Source organism: Choloepus didactylus, chromosome 3 (genome assembly GCF_015220235.1).
Source record: "Choloepus didactylus isolate mChoDid1 chromosome 3, mChoDid1.pri, whole genome shotgun sequence".
NCBI classification, from domain to species: domain Eukaryota; kingdom Metazoa; phylum Chordata; class Mammalia; order Pilosa; family Megalonychidae; genus Choloepus; species Choloepus didactylus.
Genome location: NC_051309.1, coordinates 180,119,384 through 180,143,624, shown reverse-complemented (window position 1 = coordinate 180,143,624; position 24,241 = coordinate 180,119,384). Strand labels below are relative to the sequence as shown.

Below are 24,241 nucleotides of genomic sequence, written 5' to 3'. Positions count from 1 at the left end.
CAGCTGGAGGAATGTTCTGAAAAAATGGCTACCAATGAATGCATTGAGAAAAGCTATGGACTAAATTCTCCTTCAATAGCTAAACTACATCACTCTTTTTTTGTTTTTTTGCTCCTATTTTTAATAATGTTAAACATAGCTTTTGATTGTGTAGTCAAAACAGAATAGTAGTTGAGCTGTATTTTACTGCTGGAAATAGGCCTAACCAAATCAAAATTAGTCTCTTTTTACTCCCTAACTAACCAGAGTATTTAATAAAAGTTATCTATAGGAGAAATATGATGTAATCTATTGTTGCTTATTGCAATATATTATATATGTAATATAAGTTTATATTATATGCTTAATTATATAATATATACCAAGAAAATATTAGAATAATCTCCCTCCCAAATAGTTGTACCCTCTTGATGAGGGAAATCCACTTCAAAGGACAACACCCCAAAAACTGATGACCATTTCTGTGCCACACATTCTAACAAGGTGAAAATGTCACATGTTAATGGAATTTAATTATCTGTCACAATACTTATTGAATACTTCTATGTCACCACTAGTGGGACAGTAAAGAAAAAGACATGAGAAGTGTGAATTATCTTCTACTGTCCTGGAATTAAGTCCTCTCTACACTTTTACTCTCCAGATTTTATTATCTTTTAATTTCTGTTCAAATCTCCAGCTCTTTCTGAAAGCCCTCCCTTGATGTGCAGGCTGTCTCTCCCCATTCCTTCCCCTCCCCTCTCCTCTCCTCCCCTCTCCTCTCCTCTCTCTTCCCTCCCTGCAGAAATAGTCAATACCTTTTTGATAATAAATCATTCTTGACACTTTGGTTTGAGAACTGAGAACATCAGGGAAAATGTGATATTACCTACAAATGAGAGCTTTCTTGGCCTCTTGGAAATGTTGGCAGAGGTATGAATATTTTGCTTCTGTTACTATCTTTTGGAGTCCCTAAATATATTACCTTTATTCAATTAACCTTTGGGATAATACCAGCCAGTCGCACTCTGGTCTCACCCTAGATTTCACAGCTAAAGCAAAGCATGGAGTTGGCCTCAACATACATCCCACTAATTTAGAAACATGCATAAAATTAATATTTCTCTTTTAATGAGTCCACAGTGGAGAACAAATTATGAGCTGAAATGGGTTAGGGAAGGTACAGTAAAATTGTATATAACTCATATATATGAAACCTCTATTAATCCCACATTGCTACACAGGAGAGTGGAATATTGGAACCAACCAAAGACTTCTTAAATATTGGGGGGTGGGGGGGGAGATTTCTAAGCAACACTCAATCCAGTGGTTGTCCTAATTTGAGGAAAACTAACTTGAGGAAAGCTTGTAGAATTATGCAATAACACATTAGAAGGAGGCATTTTATCAAGTATTTTGTATACATTCAACACCTCAAAAATTTCTTGCAGCCCCTGCATTTGGAAGCAAGAAGTAGCAGCAAAAATCTCTCAGTTAAGGAAAGCTCCCTACTTTAAGGACCGAGCTCTGAGTCACTGCATGCGGAAACTAACATTAAATGCAAGCTTTTGATCTGTAGGGTGACTTGTATGAATAGAAAATATTTAGAAACTAATTTGGATTTTAAAAATCATTATTCAATTTATTAGAGTCACAAATTATGAATTCGAAATACTAGCTCTACCATAAGCTTTAAGTTCAGTGTACAAATCTTACTACTTTATTTACAAATCTAGCATATTTTACAACCACCTTAAGGAGAGATTTGGCCACTTTATTAATTAAATTCTTTAAAACATTTTAAGCTGTATATATAAATTCAATATATTCCATTTCCTTCTTAAGTACCTTGTTTTCTAACTGACAAATATTCCCAACTCTTAAATAATATGATAAATCTAATAAATTAAGCATATATGGTAATTCTCGAATTCTTAAATGTTTCAATATTATTTACAAATATTAAAATTTCAACTTTAAATAACAAAACTGAAATAATTATTCAATTACACATTTTTCTATTGGAATTACAAGGTCAATCTTTAGACACTACTATATATCAAATTCTATTAAATATTGTAAAGTTTTAAAGAACTTAAAATTCCAAATATGTCTCAGAATATCTTAAAATCCAACTATATACATATTAGTTCTAAATCTCCTTGGGGTTGAAGATGTTTACCCAAAAAGGAAACAGCTATCTCTAGCCACACAGTTTGGGAGTTACTTTCCCAAAGAAATGGGGCAGGGGGAGGGAGAATACTGCTGTCTCAGCTGACCGAGTTTCTGGTCAAATGGAACATCTATAGCTACAGATATCCTGGGCAATTTTTCTCACCACCCCAACTGCCCCTTTGTGTGGTTTCTATATTATTAACTCTGAAACTTAAAGAGAATAGTGGTGATGGCTTAGCCCATGTCCCTAGGTTTATGTTCTATCATTACCTAATTTTCTAGACAAATTAGAGTTGGTAATTCTTCCCAGGTGACTACACCACTAGTTTGACTTAGCACTTCCTTGGCTCTTAAAATAATTATTTTCTATCTTGCTCTAAAGACTTTTCCTTTTTCCATTATATTCCTGTTTGATAAAACCATGCAACTCGTAGAAATATTTAAATGATATGCAAATGAATGCTAAATGGCTATGTCTGACTCTTTGGTGATAACCTCCAGAGACATCTTCCTGACATCTAAGAGCCCTCTGCAATTAAAACTTCAGTTCTGATACAAGAAAGCAGCCAGAGTGATGTGACTCAATATAGAATGAGGGCCTGTGGATCAGGAGGTAATGCAGAGCCAGGGTGCTCCATAGAAAGGACAAGAACAAGAAAAAGGACAAGCCTCAGGTGGAGCATTAACACTGGATCCAGCTCATGATCAAAAACACATGCCAGGCACTGTGGATATAGCACTGAATCTAACAGAGATGGCCCACCTCTCTTCAAACTCACAGGGAAGGCAGAATTGTGCACTGATATAGCTATTTGCACTGAGCGTGGAGGGAGAGGTGTGCTTGCACGCCCACAGCTAAAGGTTTGCTAAATTTTGTATAAACTCCATCTGAAATGTGCCTCATTTATTCTGAAGTGTTCATTCATTCCTCATTTTCAACAATGTATTGAAAACAAACAATGGACCACACAGAGAACACTGAATAGTCCAGTAGAAACATGAAGTCACCATCCTGGTTCCAGAAAAGGCAGACAAGTTAGGAAACATTTCCTTGAGAAATGGGAGGAGATGTCACTTTATAATTTGGTAACAGTGAAAACAAAGCACTGACATAAAAATATGTACCAAATTTAACTGAAATTATGATTTTCATCAAATATTTAGATTTGTTCATTTATTTAGTCATAACATGCTTAATAACATTTACATGCAAACTTTACACAATTTAATTTATAAATGGTTATAAATTACTATGACCTTCTTACAGTTTTAGTATGTTTGGCAAATAAATTAAGAACTTAACAAGAAGGATCATCTTTCAGAGAAAAGGAAAACTCCAGAACAAGCAGTGCTTTAAACAATTAGCTCATAACTGAATTTACAACCATATTTTTGAAGCCTCACTTCACAATCTGATTTGTGTCAGAAATGAAATCAAGAGTACTAAGAACACTGCAGTCAGAAAATACGTCAGCCGGCCCTGTTACATAAAAAAAAGCAGTGCAGATACAACCAAAATGCACCTATTTTAAGACTCAGTTGTTCCCTGTACAGCTACATAAAATCTCTTTAAAATAATCTCTTAATAATCCTTTAAAAAATAAACTCAAGTTGTCTTCCTTTCTTATGGTATAACTATTCTTAGTATATTTACTAAGGCTTTCCTAGTGTATAAATGATGGCAATTTATGTGCACTTTCACAGGAAATAAATTAAGATCATTGGAACAATATCCTTAAAAAAGAAAATTTACATTTTTAGTTTTTCTTTTAAATTTACATTTTTAGTTTTTTTTCCAGTATTAGACAGATTCTTCTTACATCTTTAAATCCCAATTAAAAACATATTATCTAATAGCTTAGCTGTGATAGGTATGGAATGTTGTTAATTCAGGACCAAATTGAAGGATTTTTAAAGAGAAATGGACAACTCTGGGATAAATGGTCAAGAGTAAATACACCTATAAACATCCCTATGTGCTTATAGCCAAAGTTTACCAGACAAAAGTCTCCCAATTGACTTTCAGACCACTACCTTTTCTTATTTTAGTGACACAGAAGAAGAAAAAAACTAAAGAGGAGAAAGAGGAGGAGAAGAAAATTTGTAGTCACATTAAACCTCTAAGCTTTCCAAACCCACTTCAGAGGGTCCTCAGCATCCTCATGAAAGTAAAGGCAAAACTGGTCCAACTATTTAAAACCCTGCAGAAATATCAACCATATTTAGAGAGGACAAGAATAGCCCAAGAAAAGTCCCTGAAAGAAAAAAAACTTTTGAGAAATCATTTCTTAAAAAGAACAAATCTCTTAGATTAAAAAAAAGAAAGTTCTTCTATTCCTAATAAAGTCCATAGATTGAAGTAAAAGCAAGATAAATGAAGACTATTTTATAGATACATGTGAAATCTGTAAATAAAATACTTCAGGCAATTTGAAATTTAAAATGAGTGCCCCATTCATGATTATCCTGCCATCATCAAAACCTAGACAACACCCATATGTCTAAGTAATATTTTAGTCTATATGTCTATATAGTAGTTACTATATATTATTCACATGAGAATTATATGCCTATATTTTTATTGTTTTAGCATTTTCCAAGAAATGAATTTGACTCTTGAGGAAATGCATTCAGCAGGCTGATTTTTCAATATGTAAGCTCTATAGAGGTCCTGTTGATTTTGTAGATTTAATGCAGTTTCCAAAAGTTCATTAACTTAATTCCCATGCAGCTTATTATGTTGAAAATTTGGCTTAACATTTACTGAGTTCGCGCAATGACTAAGAATGCTTGATCTCCTCTAGTAAACTAAAAAAAAAAAAGGAAGAAAAAGGAAAAAAAAAACCCAATCTGTGTGGGACAAGTAATTTTAAGCAATCACAATTTGAGGTGAATGAAAATTTTTCCATAGGCAATTGTACTTTAAAATCAGATATCCAACATCATACATAAAACACAAAAAGGATGAAAACATTTTATTTTGCAAATGTCTTTGACATTTCCGGTAGTTTAGTTTTCCCTACAGATACTGTCTTTATGTTTGTTACATTAAGAATAGCATAGAGAGCCCTTCAACCCTTGCATCCATCCATAGTCAGCACACATTTTGAAGAATGGTGTAAAATGCCCACTGGCTATATGGCATGTAAATTTAGTTCAATGTAAGTGAAACAGTAAATCTAAAGCAAGAAATTAAATACACATATCAAGATATGCAAAGGTACTTCTTAAAAGAGTGACCATCAGATAAAGGAAAGTAGTATACACATAGTGGATATTCTTTAAAAATTACTTAAATTAAAATGAAAGCATTGGTTATATTGACAAAAGTCTACATTTTCTTTCCATCTTGGAAAGTTGATTTCAGCTTGGAATTCTAAACACTTTTTTATAATGGTTAAGAGAAAAGATTGCTTTAAAAATTATCCCTATCAAGACAGAAAGACTTGTACGCCGAACACTACAAAACATGACTGAAAGAAATTAAAGGAGACCTAAACAAATGGAAAGACATCCAGGTTCATGGATTGGAAGAGTTAATATTGTTAAGATGTCAATACTATTCAAATTGATCTACAAATTCAATAAAATCCCAGTCAAAATTCTAACAGCCCTCTTTGCAGAAACGTAAAAGCCAATACTCAAATTCATAAGGAATTGCAATGGGTCCTAAATTGCCAAAACAATCTTGAAAAAGAAGAACAAAGTTGAAGGATTCACACTTCCTATTTCAAAACTTACTACAAAACTCCAGTAATCAAAACAGTGTGTTGCTGGTATGAGAAAAGACATATATACCAACAGAATAGAATTGAGAGTCCAGAGATTAATCTATGGTCAAATGATTTTTGACAAGAGTGCCAAGTCCACTCAATGGGGAAAGAAAAGTCTCTTCGATAAATGGTACTGAGAAAACTGGATATGCACAAACAAAAAAATGAGATTGGACCCCTACCTCACACCATACACAAAAAAGTAACTCAAAATGGATCAATGACCTAAAAATAAGATCTAAAACTATAACACTTAGAAAAATATATAGGGAAATCTTCAGGACCTTTTATTTGCAAAGCATTCTTAGATATGACACCAAAGGCACAACCAACAAAGAAAAGATACAGAAATTGGATTTCATCCAAATTAAAACCTTTTCTGTTTAATTTATGTGTTGCCACAATAAAAAAAAAAAAATTACCCCTTGGCTAGAAAAAGAAAAAGAATATTCTGGACATTGGTCAGGGAGGTGACAGACCAACTTTTTAGTGACATTCTACTGCCCTGAACCTATGGTCAGAGCTTATAATATTGCAAGTTGTTGAGCTGAATAGTAGAAACATGACATGTGGCAGCAAATAGCAGCCACATAGTAAAGAAGAGATTTTCTGGGTTTGAGTAATTTAGGCTATGTGAGAAGAGAAACTGGCTAGGCCCAATCAGATTGCATCACTTTGGAATCTGAATATATGAGTAGTTGCTTTCATTGAGCAAATAAATGAGATTATTATTGATTCTTCCAATTACCTTGCCATGCATAACCATATCAAGGGTTTTTTAAGCAACTTGACTTTAAGATAAAGATTATATTTAGACTTATTTAAAAAATAAATGATCTGCATCCATGTTTTGGAGGTGGGGGGAGTGAAAAGGGGGGTTGTTTGTAAAAAAAAAAATAAAAAGAAAGAAAGAAAAATATGTATTTACTAAAAAGGACAGTGAGGAAAAATTCCCTGTCACCTGGAGGTCCCATACTGGAGTGGGAGCTGGGAAGGGAAAGATAATTAAAAAAAGAGATAGGTGTGATGTCAGGGATAAAAAAGGCTATGAAGAGGCAGAGCAAAATGGTGGCATAGGGAAGTATGGAATTTATTTAGTCCCCTAGAGCAACTACTAAATAGCCAGGAAAACTAGAAAATAGTCTTGAACTATGAGGGGACATCCATGATCAAACATCATACACCAGTCAGGAATGGATGGAACACTGAGCTCACAGCATAGAACTGTAAGTAAAGCTCTCCAAACTGTAGAGCTGGTGTCCCACCCCCACCCCCACCCCCCACCACAATGCCATGGCATGCTGAGTTGAAAAAAATACATAAATAAATTTTAAAAACAGAGGCTTTGGAGTATGCTGAGCTCAGAATACTGGAAAAGGGCCATGTCCCAAGAAAAGGGGCACACAGAACTGGGTACCAACTGCAGTTCTTGCTTGGTGAATTGGAGGGCTTTAGACTGGCTCTGAAAAGGAAACTTCTTGCTTTTTTCCCCTTTTGTCTCTCTCTCATTCTACGTAGATCATTAGAGAAAGCTTCAGGCATTTTCATTTGCCAGCACTGACCCAGGCAAGGGTGGAATTAAGATAGTCAGAGAGTCAAGTGTAGGAGACAACTCCCTAAAGGGCTTATCTTCCCTAGGAAAGGCGGGGGGGGCAGGGCCCAGTTCAAGTGACAGCCCTCCCTCAGAGAACTCAGACCCCAGGGCCTGGGGAAAATAATAAAAAAAAAGTAACAGCTTAAGCTTGGCTTCTGATACCCTCAGTCTCTGACCTGGACAGGGTCCACTGAGAATTAAATACCACCACATCTTTTTGCTGATTGGAAGCTGTGGGCTGACAAGCACCACATTCTGGGCAGGATAGGAAAAGCACAGAGTTTAGAGGCCTCACAGTAAAGTCTGACAACCTTCTGGGTCTCAGCCTCAGGGAAACCTGATACTGAATACAGCCTCCTCCTGAGACCTGGGCCCATCTGGTCTGGGAAAATCTGATTAGGATAATCAGGGAAAACAGATGTCTAGACAAAAGAAAATTAGAGATCTCACTGATTAGTAATCAAACGAGTATGCTAAATCAATTCAAAAATCAAATCAATGAGTTGAGGGAAGATATGGCAAAAGAGATAAAGGATATAAAGAAGACATTGGGGAAACATAAGGGAGAACTTGAAAGTTTGAAAAAACAATTGGCAGAACTTATGGGAATGAAAGGCAAAGTGGAAGAAATGAAAAACACAATGGAGACACACAACAGCAGATTTGAAGAAGCAAAAGGAAGGATTCATGAACTGAAGAACAGGACATCCAAAATTCTACACACAAAAGAACAGATAGGGAAAAGAATGGAAAAATATGAGCAGGGTCTCAGGGAACTGAATGATAACATTAAGTGCATGAATATACATGTCATGGGTGTCCCAGAAGAAGAGAAGGGAAAAGAGGCAGAAAGAAGGAGGAAATAATCACTGAAAATTTCCCATCTGTTATGAAAGACATAAAATTACAGATCCAAGAAGCACAGCATACCCAAAATAGAATAGATCCTAAAGACCAACTCCAAGACCTTTAAGAGTCAGAGTATCAAATGTCAACGACAAAGAGAGTTCTGAAATCAGCAAGAGAAAAGCAATCCATCACATACAAAGGAAACTCAATAAGACTATGTGTGAATTTCTCAGTAGAAACCATGGAATTGAGAAGGCATGATATGATATATTTAAGATCCTAAAAGAGAAAAATTGCCAACCAAGAATTCTATATCTGGCAACACTGTCCTTCAAAAATGAGGGAGTTCCCTGTGCACCCCTCCCAGCCATACCACCCCCCCCCCGGCCCCAGTCACGTGGCAGAGCTGCCTATGCTGCCTTTGGGAATCGGGTGCCATTCGGCACACTGTTCCTTGAGCACCAGGCCATGGTGGGCTTTATGCAGCATTTCCTGTGTTACCTCTGCAAGGAATATGTAGATGATCTGGCCAAAATTACCAAGAGTTTTTTACAAGAAGCAATTGTCACCCTTATAGTGATTGGACACTTGTCCTACCGTCATATTGAGCTTTTCTGCAAACTGAGTATTCTCAAGAAATCATTGATCCTGAGAGATAAATTTCTAAAATATTGGAAATGAAAGAGGGAAGAAACTGCCTCCTCAGGACAGAGCCCCCATGTAAAGTCAAATATACTCTCAGGAAGCATTTGGAGCCTGTATTGGGCAGTAACTGGCCCTCTTTTTGATTTTCAAGGAGACCCAGCTCAGTAGGGTGGAACCCTCATCTTAGGTCCAGGTAATAACATTCATTTTATACACCATGATAGGAATAGATTGGATCACAAACCCATCAACTCCATCTTATAGCTTGTCAGACTTCAGCATGTGAACTTTACAAGCAGACCTTCAGTTATCCATGTGTGACTCAGCACAGAATTTCTTGCTTTCAGGTGGATCCTGGGGAATAGGACCTTAAATATTTGGGATATGGTATCCTTGTCTCACTTGCTGACCCTCCAGTCTTCCAGGAGTTATGAAAACATACAGAGACAATGTGGCAATTGAATGGCATGTTGAGAGGCTGTGTTCCAGTTTGCTGGAGCTGCCAGAGGGCAGAATGCCAGGGATAGGTTGGCTTTTTCAATGGGGGGTTATTGGTTCACAAATTTGCAGTTCTGGGGCCAGGGGGGTGTCCCAGTTGAGGCATCAATGGAACAGTATCTTCTCTGAGGAGGGGCTGCTGGCATCTGGGGTTCCTCTGTCACATGGGAAGGCACAGGATATAAAGCTATATAAAGCTATAAAATTAAAAATGCCATTCTTAACATTGGTTTACATTACGATATATCCATTCAATGAAAAATATTTTTTTGCCATTAAAATCATAAATTTCTATAAAGACTATTAAGGGCAAGGGAAAGTGATTAAAGACCATTTTATTCAGTGAAAAAACAGTATATCAAATTGTTAAATCAATATAATTCCATTTTATATGTATATGTTTATATTTTTTATGATTAGGAAAAAAGCAGGAAGTAAACATACTAGAATATTTCCAATATGGTGCCTCTACATGGTAGGATTATGGGGTTTTTATTTTCTTCTCCATACATTTCTAAATTTTTCAGCTGCTCTATAATGAGCATAATTAATTTTTTAGGCCAGGAAAAGATTATTAAAATTATATGAAGAACATTTTCCTATATAACAAGTGACACAAAGTTGCAAATTAAATTGGTCACAGTCCACATGTTTTCATCCCAATTACTTTATGAGGAGAAAATCTGGCAAATGGAATACCTTTCAAATAGCCAGTGTTCAAATCATCTTGTCACCACCAACTCACTATCGATTTCATTAGAATTTCTTTTTTTTGGAAAAAGGAAAAAATATTTGATTTAGGTATTTAAGATACATATTTAAAATATGATCAGCATGCTTTTTGAAAGGAAATTTAAAAATTTGTTTAAACTAGAAAACCTTTTTAACTTGAATGCACACTGTGGTTTGGTTGTTCATTGTTAGACAGCTGCTATGTCACCTCCAAACTGCTTTTATTTGGAGGATTATTGTCATCATTTATTTTTCTAGAATTTTAACATGTTTTAATATTGGATGTGTCCCAGGAATTCTGATGAAAAGTACAGCAAAATGAAAATATTGGTAATTATTAACACATATAACACTACTTTGATGTTATACTTTTATTTATAGCCTATGAAGTCATACAGAAAATATATATGTAATGACTCCAAATATTTGAATGTTGTTTTCATGTATATGTTGATGGACAGTTATGCTTTTAATCAATAAAAGTGTAACTACTCATAAAATTTACAATTAAAAAATGAGAGAGAGTTTAAAATATTTTCAGAGAAACACTGAGAGAGTTTGTGGACAAGATTCTTGCTGTACAAGAAATATGAAAGGGAGCACTACAGGCAGATAGGAAAAGACAGGAGAGAGAGGTTTGGAGAACAGCATAGAAATGAAGACTATCAGTAAAGGTAAAAAGAGAGAGAGAGGAAAAAATAAAAATAAAGTAAGAATGACATATAAAATCCAAAAGACAAAATGGTAGCCAGTAGACATTATGTTGAGTGAAATGAAATGGACTTGATTAGAACTAAGCTTGATTAGAACTTAGCCAGAAACAAAAGGACAATACTGTATGGTCTCACTAATATGGCCTAACATGATGAGCAAAATTTGAGAGTTGAGAACACAGGTAATCAGGAGATAGAGATTAGAGATTGGTCATTTGATGCTGAAGGAGTACAAAATGTTCAACAGGATTGATTGTATAGATCCAGAAATGGAATGGATAGCATAATAGTGTGTGATGGTAACACAATATTGTAAGTACTCATAACAAAGATGAATGTGAGTACGATTGGAAGAGAAAGGCTAAGGGCATGTATGACACCAGAAGGAAAGATAGAAGATAAAGACTCAGATTGTATACCTAGAGTGGTCAATGATAGTGATTAAATGTACAACATACAAGAATGTTTTGAATGAGGGAGAACAAATTGAATGTCAACACTGCAAGGTGTTGAAAATTGGATGGTATAGGGGAAAAAATAAAATCAATGCAAACTAGAGTCTATGGTTAAGAGTTACATTGTAAGATGCTTCCAGTAATTGTAACAGAAACAATATACCAAGCTAATTGCCTATAAGAGGAGGATATAAAAGAGTGATATGGGATTTTTGGTGGTGGTGACGTTATCTGACCTTTTCATTGTATTTTATTTTTATTTTTCTTCTATCTTTTGTATTTTTATTCTGCATTTTTTTCTCCTTTTCCTCTTTCTCTAGGGAAGAGATGGATATTTCCTCATATAGACTGTGGTGGTAAACACATAATTATGTGAATATACTGGGAATCATTTATTGTTTACTTAGGGTGGATTGTATGATATGTGAATAAAACTGTTAAAAAATAAACAGAGGGATACAGGTGCTGGAGAAAACATGGAGAGAGGGATGTACCTATTCCCTGTTGGTAGGGAAGCAGAATGGGGCAGTCCACCTGGAAGGCAGTGTGGTGATTCCACAGGAAGCTAACTATGGGGCTGCCATGTGGTCCCGCAACTCCGTTATTGTTATATACTTGGAAGAACCAAGAGCGGGGACATGAGTCGACATGGCACACTGGTGTTTATGACAGCCATCTTCATGATTCACAATGGAAGGAGGTGGCCTAAGGGTACATCAACTGATAAATAGAATAAACTGTGGTGTATAACACAATGGAATAATAAGTGGCAGCAAGAAGAAATGAAGTTGTGAGGTATGCACCTAGGTGAATGGACCTTGAGAACAGTAAGCTGAATGAAATAAGCCAGGATCAAAAAGACAAACTATTATACTGCCATAGTTATATGAACTAACTATAATGTGCAAACTCTGAGAATTGAATCTGAGAGCATGGTTACCAGGGGAAGGCTTATGGTAAAGTTTCCTAGATTGCAAGCTCTAACAGCAGTCACATCTATTCATGAGTTGTAGGGGTTAACTCTAAATTCTGAGATGCTGAGCTGTTTGTGTATAACCTGGTCAGTCCCTGTAACTTCGGGTGTCTATGTGACACCTGAGACTCAGAGCCAGAGTTCAGCAGCTATGAATGTTAGCATTGCCCTATACAGCAAATGTTAAAAAAAAAAGCTGATAAATGGATCAGACTTCAATTAGAGATATGAATGAAATGGACTTGATTAGAACTAAGGTAAACCAAACTAAAGGGTAAAGGATGATATTAACTGTGTTTTAAAACCTCAATTTCTATATGAGACCAAAGGAAGAGATGTCTATTTGGTGCAAAATCTATACTTTCTGTAGCATGATATATAATTTAACTTGTTTGGTAAATTTATTCAAGCACCATAATTACATGGAATCTTCAATAGGAGGTGAGAACTGGTTGGTTTGTACAGGTTAGCATGAAACCCCAATACATCCCAGAGTAATTTGGGCAGAGTTAGGAGTATTTGCAGGGCCCTCTTGAGGGCCTGGGGAAAAAATGTGGAAACATTAAACTTCCCCACCTGGGGAATTTCTGATATTCTCACAAGCTTTGGGGACTACAATTGAAGTAGGCCAAGTCCTCAATCTTGGGGCTAGCCCTTATGAATCTTGTTACTGAAAAGAAGAAGTTAAGCCTACATATAATGGAGCCTAAGAGTCACCCCCAGAGAACCTCTTTTATTGCTCAGATGTGGCGTTTCTCTAAGCCCACTCAGCAGGTAAACTCACTGCCCTCTACCCATGTGGGACATGACTCCCAGGGATATAAATCTCCCCAGTAATGTGGGACATGACTCCCAGGGATGAGCCTGGACCTGGCATCATGGGATTAAGAAAGCCTTTCTCACCAAAAGGGGGAAGAGAAATGAAACAAAGTTTTGGTGGCAGAGAGATTTCAAATGGAGTTGAGAAGTCATTTTGGAGGTTATTCTTATTCATTATATAGATATCCCTTTTTAGTTTTTGGTGTACTAGAATAACTATAAGGAAATACCTGAAACAGCTGAAGTGCAATCCAGTATTCTTGATTCTTGAAGATGATTGTATAACTATATAGCTTATACAGTGTGACCATGTGATTGTGAAAACCTTGTGGCTCATACTCTCTTTATCCAGTGTATGGACAAATGAGTAGAAAAAAGGGGGACAAAATAAATGAATAATGAGGGGGGTGGTATGAGACTTTTTGGGTATTCTTTTTTATTTTTACTTTTATTCTTATTTTTTTGGAATAATAAAAATGTTCAAAAAATTGATTGTGGTGATGAATGCACAACTGTGATGATACTGTGAACAACTAATTGTACACTTTGGATGATTGTATGGTATGTGAATATCTCTCAATAAAACTGCATTAAAAAAAAAAAGCTGTGAAAAAAATAAGCACAAGTAATGGATGATGAAGAATTTCTACAAATTCTTCCTTTGTGGATAAGTAAAACATTTTTTAATGTATTATTTGTATCAGATAAGTGGTAGGTTTACAGAAAAATCATGCAGAAAATACAGAGTTCCCATATATGCACCCTTGCATGCACAGTTCTCCTTTTTATTAACATTTTGCATTAGTGTGGTAACTTCATTACAATTGATGAAACAATATTATTATAATTATACTATTTATTATGGTCCATAGTTTACATTAGGGCTGTACATTTTTTTTGTACAGTCCTATGGCTTTTTTTTAAAAAAAATTCTTTTAATAACACGTATACAACCTAAAATTTAGCCTTTTAGCACATTCAGTGCTAAATACATAATTCAATGCTGTTAATTATATTCACAATTTTGTGCTAGCATCATCACCTTCCATTACCAAAATTTTTCCATACCCCAAACAATAACTCTGTACCAATTCAGCATTAATTTCCCATTCCCTACCCTACCCTGGACCCTGGTAATCTGTATTCTAGTTTCTGACTTTATGAATTTGTTCATTTTGATTATTTCATATCAGTGAGATCATGCAATATTTGTCCTTTGGTATCTCGCTTATCTCACTCAACGTGATGTCTTCAAGGTTCTTCCATGTTGTCACATGTATCAGTACTTCATTCTTTTTATGGCTGAATAATATTCCATTGCATGTAGATAGCACACTTTTTTTTATCCAATCATTGGTTTGTGGACCCTTGGGTTGCCTCCATCTTTTCTCATTTGTGAATAATGCCACTATGAACATCAGTGTGCAAATATCTGTTTGAGTCCCTGCTTTCAATTATTTTGGATATATACCTAGAGGTGGGATGCTGAGTCATATGATAATTCTATACTTAGCTTGCTGAGGAACTGCTGAACTGTTTCCACAGTGGCTGCACCATATTACATTCCCACCAACAATAAATGGGTATTCCTATTTCTCCATATCATCTCAACATTTGTTATCTTCTATTTCTTTTTAACAGTAGCCATTCTAGTGGTTGTGAAATGGCATCTCATGGCTTGGAATTGATTTCCCAAACAGTGAGTAATGTTGAACATCTTTTCATGTGCCTTATTGGCTATTTGTATGTCTTTTGTGGTTATTTGTATGTCTTTTTTGGAGAAGTCTCTACTCAAGTCTTCTGCCATTTTTAAATTGTGTTGTTTGCTTTCTGTTGATGAGCTGTAGGATTTCTTTATATATTCTGACGTATATCAGATACATGGTTTCCAAATATGTTCTCCAACTCTGTAGCTTGTCTTTTTACTTTCATGATGAAGGTCCATCAGATGAAGTCTCATTTATCTATTTCTTTTGTTGTTCATGTTTTTGATGTAAATTCCAAGAAACCATTGGCTAACACAAGGTCATGAAGATGTTTCCCTATGTTTTCTTCTAGGAGTTTTATAGTTTTGATTCTTATTCTTAGGTCATTGATCAATCTTGAGTTAATTTTTGGATATAGTGTGAAGTAGGGGTCCACTTTCATTCATTTGTATATGGATATCCAGTTTTCCCAGTACCATTTGTTGAAAAGATTATTCTTTCCCAATTGAGTGGGCTTGGCATCCTTGTCAAAAATCAATTGGTCATAGGGGGATTGTAGGAAGATGGCAGAGAAACAAGGCCCAGGTATTAGTCCCTCCACGAAAACAATTATTGAACTGCAGGAACTGTCTGAATCAACTATTCTGAAACTCTAGATTTTAGTGGAACACTGTGCAGTATCCAGGGGGGAGTAGGAGGAAGAGGTTGGTAAATCAGATAAATACCAGTGAGTTCCACCCACCATACAGCAGCTATGATCCCCTATCCCCAGCCACACGGTGGGCAGCATTGGGGACGGCAACTTGGTTGGGCTCATAACGCAGCTTGCTGGGGCCAGGGTGGGACATAAAGACCTAGGCCTCCATTTTGGGTGTTCTTTCTTACTTTAATTTTTATTCATATTCTTATTATTTTATTTTTTGTGTGGGAATGAAAATGTTCAAAAATTAATTGTGGTCATGAATGCACAATTATATAATGGTACTGTGAACAACTGATTGTACACCTTGAATGAAGGTATGGTATGTGAATATATCTCAGTAAAATTGAAAAAAAAAAAAGACCTAGGCCTCCAAATTACAGGGGTGTATGGTCTGATCACTGTTCACTGCTTGTGATTAACTACTTCAGATTGCTGGGGGGTGGCTCTGAGGGTGTCCCTTGTTCCAACCCACCTTGGGTAAAGGCAACAGAGGATCTTAAAGTCAGTGAACTTCCTCAAAACTACTTAAAACAGTTAAGGGGCTGCATCAATTGGACAAGGGCTTAAGAAAATGCAGCTTCAAAATCCATAGAAGATGCTGCTGGTGCCCTTGCTGGCCCCTCCCAACCCCTTCACTATGCAGGGTAGAGGCAGCTTGCACTCCCACTGTGGGTCCTGGGCCTTGTTCCAGAGGGAGCAGAGTAGCCTCTGTGTGCATTCTGAGATGCATTTATGTCAGTGCCAATCTATCAGGTGGGAGTCCGAAGGTCTGAGCCGGGAAACTTGTCTTGGGGTCACCCACCCAGAGTTTCACTTTAAGAAAGAAGCAGCTGCAGACATCTGGGGCAATGTGAGAAACAAGTACCTATACTGAGTCACCTAAGAGAGTTCCCAAGGGTAGGTGGAAGTCTATTTCAAAGGGAGTAGAGGGGGTGTTCACTTCAATTCCTGTAAACTGTAAATGGGGGAATCCCTAAGGCCACAAGCAAGCACAAGCCCAGGAAAAGAAGCAGGTTCCATGCTCCATCCAGCCTAAAACGACACAGAGGGGACCCTGCACTTCACATTTGCCTTGGGCTGACCTTCTTGATAGAATGGCTAAGCTGTGAAGGAGACTACCTACCAAAGCAGAGCCAATTTGCAAAGACTGTGAAAGGTGCTTGTTGCTTTGGTTTATTTGTTTTGATTAGCTCCTGGCATTCAAGAAAATCTCCATCATATCAACAGCTGGATGCAAACTTAAAAAACAGACAGCTCAGGGACTAAATCCCAAATTTAACACTTCAAAATATTAAGATGTACACTGTGCAACAGAAGATTACAAGATAAAGAAACAGGAAATGGTGGCCAATCAAAAAAAGGAACAAAATAAAAATTCAAAAACCACTAATGAGAAGGACCAGACTTTGGACTTACCAGATAAAGACTTTAAAAAAAAATGATCCTCAATATACTCAAGGAGATGAAAGGAAACACAGAGAAAGAACTAAAGGATATGAGGAAAACAATGAATGAAGAACACTAATCATTGAGATTTTTCCCTAGAAACCAAACAGAAATATTGGAGTTGAAGAACACAATAACTGAAATGAAAAATTCCCTAGATGGTTTCAACAGCAGGTTGGAAATGGCAGAAGAAAGAATCAGTTATCTTGAGGATAGGACAATCGAAATGATTCTGGTTGAGGAGCAGAAAGAAAAAAGAATTAAAAAAGAGTGAACACTGCCTTAGACACATGTGGGACACCATTAAGCATAGCAATATATGACCATGGGAGTCCCAGAGGGAGAAGAAAGAGAGAAAGGGACAGAAGGAATATTCAAAGAAAATAATACAGAAACTTCCCATATTTAATGAAAAGCATAAAGACATAATATGCCCATTAATAGAGCCCAATGAAATACAAATGGAATAAACTCAAAGCAAATCATGTCCAGACACACAGTAATCAAAGTGTCCAATGCTATGGACAAGAAGAGAGTTCACAAAGCTGCAAGAGAAAAACAACAAGTTACATACAAGGAAACCTCAATAAGATCAAGTGCTGATTTGATCATCAGAAACCACAGAGGCAAGAAGGCAGTGGTACAAAATATTTCAAGTGATGAAAGAAAACAATTTTCAACCAGTAATTTTATATCCATCAAGGCTTCCTTTCAAAAATGAGGGAGAGATAAGACATTCTCAGATAAACAAAAGCTGAGGGAGTTTATTACTACTAGCTCTGCCCTCCAAGCAGTACTGAAGGGAGTTCTTCGGACTAAAAGGAAAGGACATTAGACAAAGCACATAAAGAAAAAAGACCTCTGGTAAAGATAACCATATGGATAATTATAAATGCCAGTAATACTGTATTGTATTGCTTGTTATGTAACTCCACTCTTACTTGTTACAGGTGCTGGAATGCAAATGTATAAAAAGTAATGATGATTTTATGGTTTGGGACGTACAATGTGCAAAAATAAAATATGGAACAAGGACAAGCAAAGGCAGGGGAACGGAGAAGTATACGAGCAGTGTATATGTATGCTGTTGAAGTTAAGTTGGTATCAAGTCAAATATGATTGTTAGAGATTTCAGATATTAATTTTTACTGCATGAAAACCACACAAAAAAATCTGGAAAATATATTCAGAAAGAAATGAGAAGGGACTCAAAATGGTATCCTGCAAAAAAACAAATAAATATAAAAGTAGAAAAATTGAGTGTCAAAAAAGTTATGACTTGCAAAGACAAAATAGCAAAATGGCAGCAGAAGTACTGCATTATAAGTAATTACTCTAAATGTGAATGGAGTAAACTCTCTAGTCTAAAGCAGAGAATAGCAGAATGTATTAAAAAAAAAAAAAGAATGACCCAACCATATGCTGCTTAGTAGAGACATAATTCAAAGACATAAGTAGGTTGAAAGTGAAAGGATGAAAAAAATATATAGCATGCAAGTAGTAACCAAAAGAGAGCTGGGTGGCTCTACTAATACTGTGTAAAATAGGCTTTAACTCAAAAACTGTTACAAGGGACAAAGAAGGATATTATATACTGGCAAATAGGTCAAGTCAACAAGAAGGCATACCAATTATAAATATATATGCACCTAGCAGCAGAACCTCAAAATATAAAAGCAAATCTTGTCAGATTTTAAAGGAGAAATAGACGGTTCTACATTAATAGTAGAAGACTTCAATACACTACTTTCAATAATGGACAGAACATCTAGACAGAAGATCAATGAGGAAACAGAAGACTTCAATGATACTCCACCAACTAAACCTAACAGAGATATATAGAACAAGTCACCCAACACCACCAGAATTCATATTCTTCTTGAGTACAAATAGATCATTCTCCGGGACAGATCATATACTGTGTCACAAAAAAAAAAGTCTTGATAATTTCAGAAATATTGAAATCATACAATGTATTTTCTCTGACCACAATAGAAAACAGCTAGGGGAGAAATGGAAAATTCATAAATATGTGGAAACTAAACAATGAACTCTTAAAAATTCAACGGGACAAAGAAGAAATCACAAGCAAAATTAAGAAATAGCTTGAGGCAAGTGAAAATGAAAACATGACATACCAAACCTTAAGATCCAGCAAAGGCAGTGCTAAGAGGGAAATTTAGAACTCTAAACTGCATACATTAAAAAAGAAAAAGTTTCAAATCAGAAAACTAACCTCAAAACTGTAAAAATTTAGAAAAGAGCAAACTAAACCCAAAGTAAGCAGAGGTAGGAAATTACAAATATTAGAGTGGAAATCAATGAAATAGAGAATTTTTTAAAAAACAACAGAGAAAATCAATAAAACCAAAAGTCAATTCTTTGAAAAGATCAATAAAATCTACAAACCTTTACCTAGGCTAACACGAAAAAAAGGAGAGGACATAAATAACTAAAATCAGAAATTAAAATTAAAATATAGACATTATTACTGACCCAACAATAGTACTAGCATTTACAATTACCCATATATTTACCTTTACTGCAGGTCTGTATTTCTTTAGGCCACTTTGATCCACTGTCTAGTGTCCTTTCCTTTCAGTCTGAAGCAATCAGCATTGCTTGGAGGGCATGTCTAGTGGTGATGAACTCCCTCAGCTTTTGTTTAACTGGGAATGTCTTAATCTCTCCCTCATTTTTGAAAGAAAGTCTTACCAGATATAAAATTACTGGTTGGTAATTGTTTTCTATCAGCACTTAATATATTTCCTTCCACTGCCCTCTTGCCTACATGGTTTCTGATGAGAAATTGGTACTTAATCTTATTGGGACTCTCTGTACCTATGAAATAGACTTTCTTCCTCTCCAGTGTGCTCTATTGTATGTCTTAAAGCAGGTAATTCTTTGCCCCAGCCTTCTTTGATTTGTTTCTTGGACTGCTTTAACTGTCCACAAGCAACTTCTGCCTGCTGGGCATGTTGTGAGAAAGTAAGCCAGAGACGACTTTCCTATTTCCTGGTTCAGTATTTCAGGCTGCCACCATATAGACTGCAACTAACATACAGGCTGCCCAGTAAGCTCATGGGAATTACTCTGCTCCCTCCGGAACAGAGCCAATGACCCACAATGGGAGTGCAGGCTGGCTCCACACTGCACCAGAGAAAGGATAGCGGAAGCGCCAGCTACTCCTACCATTTTTTAATGCTGCATTTTCTTGATTCAGCACTCACCCAGTTATTGCAACCTTTTAACCATTTTACAGATCTCTGACAATTTTTGCTAGTCATTCACAGTTTCTGTTGGGAAATGGCACCCTGGAGTATTTCTTATGGTCAAAAGAAGCCCCTGCATCCATTTTTAAATTATCAGCCTTTATTTAAAATCAAAAGTCTTAAAAATAAAGAGTTTTTATTATTATAAAACTATTATCCTCAGCAGTGATTTCATACTGAACAGGTTTCTATGAGAAAAAACAGTTACTGGCAATAGAAAGTTGTTCCACGGTATGTTATCATAATTAACTCATTTCTTTTAGTTTAAGAGTCAACTCTAATTTTCTACATGAGTCAGCTTATTCTTCAGTGATTACTAATTTGGAAACAGTTAAGGATAGAAGTAAATCATTTCAAAGAAATAAAAGGTACTGGTAACACAAACAAACTCTTCTCTTGGGTCATGCTTCATTATAAAGAGCTGACTGCTGGATCTCTTACAAAATACCATATCTGAATTTTAAAAGAAAGAGAGACATTTACAAAGCAATGGGCTTACAGCAATTCCAGTAATTAATTGGCCAGGGAGGAGAGAGCAATTTTAAACGTGTTTGAAATTTAAGTTTATGTGACCTACTGGCTAACTCTCAGATAGATCTCCTCCTTTAGGGCCTTTTCAAGTGCACCATTTCAAGACCATACCAAGAGGGAAGGAAAAATTAAAAACTGGGGATACATGACTTCTATATTGAATACAGCACATAGCTCTGAACCCTAATATGCACACTGATGGCTCATGCAGATTTTTTAAATGCCAAAATGTTACTAAATAATTTTCTCCTGGTTATCTTTTAAACTTGTATTTAACACTTACAAGGCAGTTTAACTACCTAACATGTCTCACACATAAATCCTAATTTACAGGCCAAGAGGAACAGAGCCTCATTCTAGTCTGTTATTACAAACACAGCAAGTACATCAGTGAGACTGAAAAATCATGCAGTTGGTGGGTTTCTCCATTATGCAAAACTGCATCCAGCACCACAAATATAAGCCTAGACATAAGAAAGCTGTCATTTCTATCCTTTCCTGTTATCATACATTTGGCATGCTGACATGCACAATGTCAACATTGACTTTAAAACACAACTTTGTTTTGTGTTGCACATTTTAACCTGTTTGAGAAATTTCATTTATTCAACAACTATTCATTGAGCAGTTGAACCCTCTAGGTTCTAACATAGTACTAGACATCTGAGATATAGAAATGAACAAAACATAATCCCTGACCATAAGAAATTCATAGTTTCCTGAAGGAAGACATAGAACAACAGAAAATGCCATAATAAAGATAATTGTTGCCATATATTGAATTTAAAACTTTATATTTGCTACCTCATTTAATCATCACAGTATTGTCATTTCACAGATGATGAAGCTGGGGCTTAGAGAAAAGTTAACTGACTTGCCCAAGGCCATTCAGTTAAGTATGACGAGCCAGAATTTGAAGCTAGGTCTCCTGACATCAAAGTGCATACTGTAAACATTTATGTTATAGTTCTTCAAAAAAAGAATGGAAACACAAAGAAAGAACCCCAGTGGGAGTAAGAAAACAGGGGAGGGGTAAGAAAGAAGTTTTCAAAGAAGAGCTTTCATTAAGCAGTCTGAAAAAGAATAAATTAGTCAGAAGCTAAGCAATTTCATTATACATTATTTAGGAAAGTAAGTTAGATTACCAAAGTAAATAATGGAACTACCCTAGATTTTTTTTTTTTTAGCTATCTGAAGAAACAACCTTAAAGACATGCCCAAATAATGATGAACACTTCCAGTGTTCCTACTGAATGAAGCAAATAACTTGCCAAACTGAAGAAAATAGGGAGCAAGATAGGATGTCCACACACACAAAGTCTATAGAAGGTGTGGTAGATTGAATTATGTACCCAAATTTAAATACGTTCTTCTTATTAATCTGTGTACAGTGGGTATGAACCCACTGTAAATAGGATCTCTAGTTAAGGTGTGGCCAGACTGAAGGGGAAGGCAGTTAATCTGGATTACTGGAGGATTTATAAAGAGAACCTGAAAGTCACAGAGGCAAGAAAGGAGGGAATATAAGCATGCGACATGGGGCAGGGATGCAAGTCAAGAAACCTCAAGGACTGCAGCAATCCAGCACCAGAAAGCTCAATTTTGGACTTCTAGCCTCAGAAACCATGAACTAATAAATGCTTGTGTTTAAGTCAACCCATTGTACGGTATTTGCCATAGCAGCCAGGCAAACTAAGACAAAAGCTTATTCTTGTGAATAAGAAAACAGCTATGAGAGGGAGAAAGTCCTCAGGGCTATCAACTGAGCTTTGGAATTACTAATGTGGCAATGCAGGTAAGCATTTGGGAGGCATTGTGGAAGCAGATTTTATATGATGGCACAGCCAAGGGGGCCTATTCTATGTGAACATGAAGCCTATGGAGCACATTTTCTAGACCAACTGAAAGTGAAGAAAATTTTTTACAAATTAGTCCCTCTTCTTTATATCCAGATGCTAGCAATTGCATTAAATTCTTTTCTAAATACTCTATTATTTAGGCTCATAACAACCCTATGAGGTAAGTGTTTTAAGGATTCCCATTTTATAGACAAGAAACAGAAGTAAACAAAAGTTAGATGCATGCAGCTAGATAATAATAAAAAAAGAATTGGAACCCATTTGTCTTACTTTAATCTTTCCAATTAAAATGATCTGTCCTCCCTGCTCAGAGTCATGCTCCCAATTCAATAGTCAAATACTAAGAGGTTACTCCACATCAATCTCTATGCTAGCTGTTAATAGGCAAAAAAGAAAAAAAAGACAGAAAACATATGCTCCCCACCTCTGAGGAACTCCCTATACAAGGCTCACTGCTAGAGAATTGGCAAGGCAATCCTTAATGATGTGACAATAAATGATGGTGGGCTAATCCTGTATTTTTCAAACTAGTGTAACACTATTTCAAGAAAAGTTCCTTGAAAAAAAGAGGTCCCCTGGTTAAAGAAGATTTGGAAAAACTGCATAATATACATCTAACTTGGGGATTTGAAACATCCATTAGTATATTAAGGGTTCTGTTAGGTCCTGCAATATACAAACCTGTTTATTTTTGTTTACCTAATACCTATCAAACCCTTCTGAGCTAATGCTCTGTTATATACACTTTGGGAAAAGCAGAGTTAACATGTCACCCCTTTCAGGGGCTGTTTTTTTTTTCTTTCTTAACAATATCTTTCCCAAAGAAAGTAAAGATGTGGGGATTTCACCCTATCGTATGCCAATAAGGAAGATGCTGGCAGATGGTGCCTTTGCTACCTCTCAAATCCATTTCTAAAGAAAGCTGCCTACTTTTCCTGATTGATATTAGTTAATCACCATCAATGAAGAACATTATTTCTGGCAAGAATTGCCAGGTCTAAAAATAGCTCTTTTGAAGGCAAGTGTTCATCTAGATCCTTCTCCAGAATCTAACATCTATCTTAGCCAAGAGTAAAGTGTTGGTTGGTTGTAATCATTTCCCACCAATGAAGTTACAAGTCTTATCTGGTATGAAAAGGGGCCATTCAAATCCCCACTTATTTTTTCATGTTGTATAGATGCTCTGCCAGCATTAAATGTCCCATCACAATATTTGGCAAATGCATACTGGCATTCATACACTTTAAATTTTAACAGATTTGAGGAATAATTCCAAAATAATCATTCCAACCTTTGGGAGAGGAAAATCTATGCTCTAAAGAATGTTTTAAGATAGAACTTTAGCTATAAATCAGATTTACTCCCCAAAAGTAATCTTGTACTACATGTAAAAAGAATTAATATTTTAGACAAACTAGCCTTGACTCATGTTTAACTGAAGGATGAGTAGTCTGGGAATACATATTCCATTACTTAGATACAAATTAATAAAGATTTCTTTTACGAGTATTTCAGTGAT

The 24,241-nt window shown here is 36.0% G+C and overlaps 1 protein-coding gene and 1 pseudogene across 1 annotated transcript in view; one reads left to right on the top strand and one right to left on the bottom strand.

Annotated features, from left to right (window-relative positions):
• The window catches only part of LOC119529099, a 43,952-nt pseudogene extending 34,616 nt beyond the window's left edge, over positions 1–9,336 (top strand).
• The window catches only part of CPE (carboxypeptidase E), a 124,043-nt gene that overhangs the window by 95,607 nt on the left and 4,195 nt on the right, over positions 1–24,241 (bottom strand). The gene's annotated exons all lie outside the window — the stretch shown is intronic.